Below are 10042 nucleotides of genomic sequence, written 5' to 3' on the forward strand. Positions count from 1 at the left end.
AAAAAAAAAAAGAGTAAACGTCATCTTAAATTTTAACACAATAAATTAATTTTGCCTAATTTTGAACTCTGTATGATTGAATCAAAGTATAATTATTTTCATGTCTAGCTTCTTTCAGTCAGTATTACATTTGTGGGATTCAAGCACATTATTGTTTGTGGCTGTAAACCATTCCATTTCCTTGCTGAACAGCATTCTATTTTTTGAACATATCTGAATTTTTTTACTCATTCTACAGCTCATGGGCATTTGGGTAATTTCCAGGTTTTGGAAAAACTAGTGCTATTATGAATATTCTTTTATAAAGCATGATATGCTAGTGGTGAAATACATTAGCTTTCAGGCGCCATTAAGATTTGGAGATCATTATGTTAAGTGAAATAAGCCAGGCACAGAAAGGCAAACATCACATATTTTCACTTATTTATGGAATCTGAAAATCAAAACAATTGCACTCATGTACATAGAGAGTCGAAGAATGGTTACCAGAAACTGGGAATGATAGGGAGCTTTGGGGTTGAGGTGGGGATGGTTAATGTGTATGAAAAAATAGAAGGAATAAGACCTACTATTTGATAGCACAACAGGATGACTATAGTCGACAATAACTTAATTGTACATTTTAAAATGAAGAGTTTAATTGGATTGTTTGTAATGCAAAGGATAAATGATTGAGGGGATGGATGTCCCATTTTCCATCATGTGCTTATTTCACATTGCATGCCTGTATCAAAACCTCTCATGTACTCATAAATATATATGCCTACTATGTACCCATAAAAATTACAAATAGAAAATTAAATTAAAAAAATTAAAAAGTGGAGTGTTGACATCTTAACAAAGATTGTGCCTTTGTTACTCTGAATTAGCAACATGCAGATGGATCTCTAATCTTTCTACTCATTATCAAGAAAAATACTCAATACCTAATTTTCCCAATTATCTAGGAGCTGGATGCCTAATTCCGGAGACTAGTAAAGTATCTTCCAAATGGAAAGCTCTCAAAGACAGAATATGGAGGGGTGGGGAATAAAATTGCCTTTCTCTCTTCATTTCCATGACCATTAATGAGCAGAAGATTATAAGAATTTATACAAAAAGCTCTAATTATTTGAAAATAACTGCTTGTGGATACCAGTTTAGAGATAATAAGGTCTTTCAGATTTTTTTCCCACTAGTCTAAGTAATGATTTTTTAGGGAATAACTTGAGAGAGCTTTTGCAGGAAGTTAATGAACTGACCTAGTCACTTCTCCCTTTTGATATATTTACCATTAAATGTCTATGATTGTTTGAATCTTTTTTTGTGTGTGTGCTCATCTCTTTTGACCTTTAGCAAGTGTGAGTCCACGTAGAAAATCCTTAAAAGTAATTTCTTGAAAGGCTTCAAGATGGCTGACTGGACGCATCTGTTACTTGTCTCTTTCATGGAGAGGAACCAAAATAGTGGGTAGATAATCATCCCTCGAATAGATCATCTAATAGAGAACAATGGTATTTAACAGACAAGTTATAGGAAGCACTGAAATCAAGGAAATAGAGGGAAGCAAGGCTGTCCACTTGTCCAGGATCAGCTGGGAGCCTGAAGAGGCTCCTCAAGCAGGGAAAGAGTGAGTGAGAGACCTTCAATGGTCCACATTTTTGCCACAGGCTCCTACAATCCTAGCCATGGGAAATCTGCTCAACACTTGCAGGTCCTGATACTAACGTAGGGATCTACCTGGAGACTACACAATGTCATTTATCTAGAGAGGGATATCATGCTGAGTCCCACATACCGACCAAGTCCTAAGCAGCTGCAGCATGGCAGCATTTTGAGAGCTCAGCCACAATCATACTGCATCCTGCTATAGGATGCTGTAGCATCTAGACATATCTGGAGCCCCATTGACATTACCTTCCCACAGCTACCACTGCTGGGGACAAAGTGTGAGACACTAGCAGTGAACCTCCTGCCTTATAGGAAGGGCAGTCACACAGTTTCACATGCCCCAAGTGCAAATTACACTTTCTGCAACCTCTGCCTCTTCTGGCATCTGCAGGGCTAAGGCATGAGTGAATCACATGTTCTCCAGCCACCTGCTTATGGATGCTCCCACTGAGAGCATCTTCACTTCCCCTAATAACAGGGCTATGGCACAGCCAGTTCTACTCACACCTGAGCATCCTGCCTACCACACCCAGCAACTGCAGACACCACCAGGGGACCTGAGAGCTGGTCAGCCTTGCCTTTGCCGACCCCATGTCTGCATACTTTCCAGGGGTCTGGGACTCTCCCAGCCCATTTCAACCAGTGTTAGTACCTGTGCACTCCTTCCAGAGTGGAATATAAAACCCACTCAATCGGCCGGGCGCGGTGGCTCACGCCTGTAATCCCAGCTCTCAGGGAGGCAGAGGCGGGAGGATAGCTTGAGCCCAGGAGTTCGAGACCTGCCTGGGTAATACAGCGAGACCCCGTTCTCCACAAAAAAGAAAAAAAAAAAAAGACTAAAACCCACTCAATCTGCTACTACCACCACAATTGGTACCCACACATATGCACAATCTGCTATCTAGGAGACTGGCCTCCAGCCCACCACAGGCGCCACTAACACCAAAATGAACTGCTTGGATCTCAGAGGGTTGTTCCACCATGGCTACTGCCATTGCCCATACAATGCCCACTGCCTAAGGACTAAACAACTGAATTACCCACCCACTGAGCCAACTGGTTCTATTCCTAGCATCTAAGCAAGCCACGTGGAGGCCCAAGAATCAGCCTTTTTAGACCCACTATCATGGTGCCAGTGTATGCCACACTGGAGCCCCAAACAGGCATTCTTGAACCACTCCTGCCAACACTGGGGCTCAGACTTGCTCATTTGGTATCCTACTCTTTAGAAAAATTTTGCCACAGCCCCCACTAACAACCACACTCCAAACCACCAATGAAATAATAGGTGTTTACATGTCAGATTTTCTTTATCCAGTCTATAATTGATGGGCATTTGGGTTGGTTCCAAGTCTTTGCTATTGTACATAGTGCTGTAATAAACATACATGTGCATGTAATTGTATAGTAGAATGGTTTATAATCCTTTGGGTATATAACCACTAATGGGATTGCTGGGTTAAATTGTATCTCTGGTTCTAGATCCTTGAGGAATCGCCACACTGACTTCCACAATGGTTGAACTAATTAACACTCCCACCAAAAGGGTAAAAACATTCCTATTTCTCTGAATCCTTGCCAGCATCTGTTGTTTCCAGACTTAAAAGAATGAGTTCATGTCCTTTGTAGGGACATAGATGAAGCTGAAAATCATTGTCCTCGGTAAACTAACACAGGAACAAAAAAACCAAACATTGCATGTTCTTACTCATAAGTAGGAGTTGAACAATGAGAACACATGGGCACAGGGAGGGGGAACATCACACACTGGGGCCTGTCGAGGTGGGGGGAAAAGGGAGGGAGAGCATTAGGACAAATACCTAATGCATGCAGGGTTTAAAACATAGATGATGGGTTGACAGATGCAGCAAACCACCATGGCACATGTATATCTATGTAACAAACCTGCACATTGAGCACATGTATCCCAGAACTTAAAGTAAAATAAAAACTTAAAAAAACAAAATAAAAAGAAATAATAGATATTGCTAATGCCATTTAGAGTTGAAAAAAAAATCACACAAAAACTACACTACTGCATGCATCCAAAATCAGAGCCAAAGTATGCTATCAAACAATCACTAAAAAACATCTTTAGGAAAAAGTCCTCCTTTAAGAAAGCAAATTTAAAGAAAAAAAAAAAAAATGGAAGAAGCAACTTTCACACCAGATGTGCAGATATTAACCTAAGGACACAGGAAACATTAAAAAGCAAAGAAACATGACACCTCCAAAGAAACAAAATAATTCTCAAGCAACAGATACAAATAAAAAAGAAATTTATGAAATCCTGGAAAAATACTTTAAAATATCGATATTAAAGAAGCTCAGTGAGATACAAGAGAATACTGGAAAAAATACAAATAAATCAGAAAAGCAATTCAGAATATGAGAGAGAAACTTGCCAAAAATATAGACATGATAAAAAAGAATCTAATGCAAATTTTGGAACTGAATAATTCATTGAATGAAATAGAAAACACATCTGAAAGCTTCAACAATGAACTGACTACAGTAGAACAAAGAATCTCAGCACTTGAAGACAGCATTTTGAAATAACACAGTCAAACAAAAGTCTAGAAAAAAGAATTGAAAAAGTATGAGCAAAGCACATATGGCATATGGGAAATGATAAAATGATCAAATATTCAAATGTTCAATGTCCCAGAAGGCAAAGAGAAAAGCAAAGGTTTAGAAAACCTGTTTTATTAAATAATAGATGAAAACTTCCCAAGTGTAGCAAGAGACTTAGGCACATAGATATAGGAAGCTCAAAGACCTCCAAATATATGCAAGACATAAATGTGTTCTCCATGGCACATTACATCAAACTGTCAAAAGTAATAAACAATGATAAAATTCTAAAAACAGAAGGAGAATAGTGCCTAGTCACTTATAATGGAACCCCAGTGACTTCTTATGAAAAAGCTTACAAGGCAGGATTAAATGAAATGATATATTCAAAGTGCTAAAAGAAAAATAATGCCATTCAAGGACACTATACTCAGCAAAGTTATTCATAAATTAAGAAGAAATATTTTTTTCCCAGTTAAACAAGAGTTGAGGGAATTAACTGGCACTATACTGTCCCGACAATAAATACTCAAGGGAGACCTCCACCTACAAGTGAATGAAGACTATCTACCATCATGAAAACACACAAAAGTACAAAATACACTGGTAGAGCTAGCACAAAAACAAGGAAAACACTCAAATGCTACCACTACAGAAATTCACCAAACAACAATGGTATCTGTAAGAGAAAAATAAAGGAACAAAAAGTATACCATCAACCAGAAATCAATAAATGAAAGACAAGGAATAAGCGTTCACACATCAATAATAACCTTGAATGTAAATGAATTCAACTTTCCACTTAAAAGATACAGACTGGCTGAATGCATTTAAACAACAACAACAACAACAACTATATGCTGCCTATGAGAAACTCATCTCACCTGTAAAGACATATACACACTAAAAGTAAAGTGATGGAAAAGATATTCTATGCAGATGAAAACCAAAAGTAAGTAAGAGTAGCTATACTTAGATAAAACAGACTTTAAGTCAAAAGTAACAAAGAACAGAGACAAATAAAGTAAATATATAATGATAAAGTGATAAGTTCAGCAAACACGTCTAAAAATTCTGAGCATATATGTAACCAATACCAGAGAACCCAGATATGTAAAGCAAATATTATATCTGAAGACAGAGATAGTCTTCAACACAATAATAGTAGGGGATTTCAGCACCCCACCATCAGCCTTAGACAGATCATCTAGACAGAAAATGAACAAATAAATATTGTATTTAAACAGCACAGTATATTTGTGGTAGGTAAAAATTAAAATAACTGAACTCATGGATACAGAGAGGAAAAAGATATCTACCAGAGTCTGGGCATGGGAATGGGGGAAGTGGGCATGTTTAATAGGTACAATAAAATAGAAAGACTAAGGCCTAGCTTTTGATAGCACAAAAGGGTGACCATAGTCAATCATAAATTAATTGTACATTTAAAAATAACCAAAAGAGTATGATTGGATTGTTTGTAACACAAAGGATAAATGCTTGAGGTTATGGGTACCCCATACACTACCATGTGATTATTATGAATTTCATGCCTGTATCACAATATCTCATGTACCTCATAAACATACTTACCTACTATGTACTCACAAAAATTATAAATTATAAGATAAGCTGCAGGTTAGACCAAATGGACCTAACAGACATTTACAGAACATTTTATTTAACAATTACAGAATACATATTCTTCTCATCAGCACATTAAACATTTCAAAGGACAGATTATATATTGGAAGACAAAATAAGTCTCAACAAATTTTTAAAAATCAAATCTTATAAAGTATCTTCTCAAACCGCAATGGATTCAAACTGAAAATAAATAATAAAATGAAATTTTTGGAAACTGAATAAACACAGGGAAATGAAACAACATGCTCCTGAATGTCCATTAGGTCAAGAAAGAAATTACGGAGGAAATTTTAAAATATATTGAAACAAATGAAAATTGAAACACAACATACCGAAACCTGTGTGATACAGCAAATGTAGTGCTAAGAGAGAAGTTATAGCAATAAACGTATTTATCAAAAAGCAGAAAGATTTCGAATAAACAACCGACGCACCTCAAGGAACTACAGAAGGAAGAACAAACCAAACCCCAAATTACCAGAAAAAAATAACAAATATCAGAGGAAAACTAAACCAAATCAACAAAACATAAAGTTGGTTTTTTGAAATGATAAAATTGATAAACCACTTGCTACATTAACTGAGAACAAAAGAGAGAAGACTCAAAGAAACAAAAGTGAGAAATGACATATTAACATTAAGAATGCAGAAATACAAAATATTATCAGAGATGCTTAAGAACAACTACACACTAACAAACTGAAAAACCTAGAGGAAATAGAAAAAATTATAGACACATACAGCCTGCCAAAATTGAATCAGAAAGAAATAGAAAATCTGAACAGACCCATAATGAATAATGAGATTGAATTAGAGTATTAGTCAATTCTCACACTGCTATAAAGAACTACCTGAGACTGGATAATTTATAAAGAAAAGAGATTAAATTGGCTTACGGTTTTGCAGGCTGTACAGGAAACATGGCTTGGGCAGGGCTCAGGAAACTTACTTACTCATGGTGGAAGGCTAAGAGGAAGCAGCACGTCCTACATGGCTGGAGCAGGAGGAGGAGAAAGTGAAGGGGGAAATGCTACACACTTTTCAACAACTAGATCTTGTGAGAACTCATACACTATTATGAGAACAGCAAGGGAGAAGTCCACCCCTATGATTCATTCACCTCCCACCAGGCATCTGCTCCAACACATGGGAATTACAATTCGACATGAGATTTGGGTGGGGACACAGAGCCAAACCATATCAATTAGTAATGAAAAGTATAGCAAGAAAAAAAAGTCCAGGACCAGATGGCTTCATAGCTGAATTCTATTAAACTTTCCAAAGATTAACACCGATTCTTTTCAAATTATTTCAAGACATTAAATTAGAAGAAATTCTCCCTAACTCATTTGACAAAGCCAGCATTAGCCTGATATGAAAACCAGACAAGTATGCAACGAAAAAAGAAAACTACAGGCCAGTATCCCAGATGAATATAGGCACAAAACTTCTCAATATGATAAGGTGGATTCCATATCTTGGCTCTTTTGAATAGTGCTGCAATCAACATAGGGGTGCAGAATGTTTGTATCAAAACATCATATTTACCTCATACATATGTACAACTATTATATATCCATAACACTTAAAAATTAAAAAAATAAAATTCTAAACAAAACACTAGCAAACAGAATCAAACAGAAAATGAAAAAATACATGATCAAGTCAGATTTATTGCAGGTATGTAAGGATAGTTCAACATACACAAATCAGTAAACACAATACATCACATCAATAGAATGAGGATAAAAAAATACGATCATCTCAATAGCAGAAAAAGTATTTGATAAAATTCAGTATCTTTTCATAATAAAAACCTTTAAAATAGGTAGAAAAGTAGCATAACTCAACATAATAAATGTCATATATGACAAACCCACAACCAACATCATACTGATTGCAAAAGTTGAAAGTCTTTCCTCTATGAGCTGGAATAAGATGAGGATGCCCACTTTCAGCATGTCTATTCAACATGGTACTGGTAGTCCTAGCCAGAGCAATTATATGAAAGAAAGAAATAAAAGTCATCCAAATTAAAAAGGAAGGAGTTAAATTATCCCTGTTTGCAGATGACATAATCTTATATCCAGAAAACCTAAAGATTTCACCAAAAAATCTTACATCTAATACATAAAATCAGTAAATTTGCAGGATAAAAAGTAGCATGCAAAAAATAAGTAGCACTTCTATACAATAAAGAAGTAACTGAGAAAGAAACCAACAAGGCAATCCCATTTGCAATAGCTACAAAATTAAAACAAAAAACAAAAAACAAAAAAACCTAGGAGTAAATTTAACCTAAGGGGTGAAAGATCTCTAGAAGAAAAACTACAAGACTCTGATGAGAGAAATTGAAGAGGACACAAACAAATGAAAAGACGTCATGTTTTCATGGATCAGAAGAGTTAATATTAAAATTACCATAATGCCCAAAGCAATCTACAGATTCAATGCAATCTCTACTGAAATACCAATATCATTTTCATGGAAATAGAATAATAATTCTAAAATTCATGTGGAATCAAAAACAGCCCAAATAGCCAAAGGATTCCTGAGCAAAAAGAACGAACCTGGAGGTATCACACTGTCTGTCTTCAAAATATATTGCAAGGCTATAGTAGCCAAAACAGCAAAACAGTATGGTATTTGGTATAAAAATTAGACACAAAGATAACTGGAACAGAATAGAGAGTCCAAAAATAAATCCATCTATTTATAGCCAACTGATTTTTCACAAAGGCACCAAGAATATACATTGGGGTAAGAACATCCTCGTCAATAAATGGTGCTGGGAAAATAGGATGTCCTTATGAAGGAGAATGGAACCAGACCCCAGTCTCTCACCATATAAAAAAGTCAGGCCAAGATGTATTAAAGCCTTTAATGTAAGACCTGAAACTATAAAACTACTAGAAGAAAACATAGGGGAAATGTTTCAGGTATGCTTTGATCTAGGCAAAGATTTTATGGCTAAAACCTCAAAAGCACACAAGATAAAAAACAAAACTAGACAAATAGGACTATACTAAACTGAAAGGCTTTTGCACAGCAAAGGAAACTAAACAAAGTAAAGAGACATCCTGTTGAATGAGGGAAAACGCTTGCAAACTCTTCATCCAACAAGAGATTAATATCCAGAATATACAAGGAACTCAAATAAGTCCACAATAAATAATAATAAATATTATGTTAAAAGTGGGCAAAGTGCATGAGTAGACACTTCTCAAAGGAAGACATAAAAATAGCCCACAGATATGTGAAAAAAAGTTCAACATCATTAAGTATGCAAATCAAAACCAAAATGGGATACCTTCTTACCCCAGTTGGAATGGCTATTATTAAATAGATAACAAATAACAGATGCTGGCAAGGATGCAGAGAAAAGGGAACTCATACACGGTTGGTGGGAATATAAATTAGTGCAGCTACTATGGAAAACAGTATGGAGATTTCTCACAAAACTAAATATGGAACTATCATATTATCCAGGAATGCCACTACTAAGTATTTATACAAAAAAAATAAATCAGTATACCAAATGAATACCTACAACTCACATGTTTTTTGCAGCACTATTCAGAATAGCAAAGACTGGGAATCAACCTAAGTGTCCTTCACCAGATAAATGGATACAGAAAATGTGGTATAATACACAATTGAATATTATTTGGCCACAAAGAAAGAATAAAATTATCTTATTTACCACAACATGGATAGAATTGGAGGTAACTATGTTTAGTGAAATTAGCCCAGCAAAGGAAGACAAATATCACATATTCTCACACATATGTGGGAGATATAAAAGTTGATCTCACGGAGGTGGAGAGAAAAATGATGGATACCAGAAGCTGAGAAGGGTGTTAAGGTGGGAGGGGGGTATGAAGAGAGGTTGGTTACAATGAGTACAACCATATATTTAGATAGAAAATTAATTCAAATGTTAGATAGCAGAGTAGCAAATATGTAATAAAACAGTGTATTTATATATTTCAAAACAGCTAAAAGACTTGAAATGTTCCCAACACATAGACATGATAACTCAATGTAATGTACACCCCAAATACTCTGACTTTAGAATTTCATACTCTATCCATGTAACAAAACATCACACATACCTCATAAGCATGTAAAATATTATGTATTAATAAAATGTAAAAAAGAAAAATAATAT

At 35.6% G+C, this 10042-nt stretch overlaps 1 protein-coding gene across 1 annotated transcript in view; it reads right to left on the bottom strand.

Annotated features, from left to right (window-relative positions):
* DACH2 (dachshund family transcription factor 2) overlaps window positions 1-10042 on the bottom strand; it is a gene marked incomplete at its 3' end in the record, with an annotated part of 115366 nt that overhangs the window by 46911 nt on the left and 58413 nt on the right. The window lies entirely within an intron of this gene.

This window comes from Rhinopithecus bieti, unplaced genomic scaffold (assembly GCF_001698545.2).
Source record: "Rhinopithecus bieti isolate Rb0 unplaced genomic scaffold, ASM169854v2 scaffold_15361, whole genome shotgun sequence".
Taxonomy (NCBI): Eukaryota; Metazoa; Chordata; class Mammalia; order Primates; family Cercopithecidae; genus Rhinopithecus; species Rhinopithecus bieti.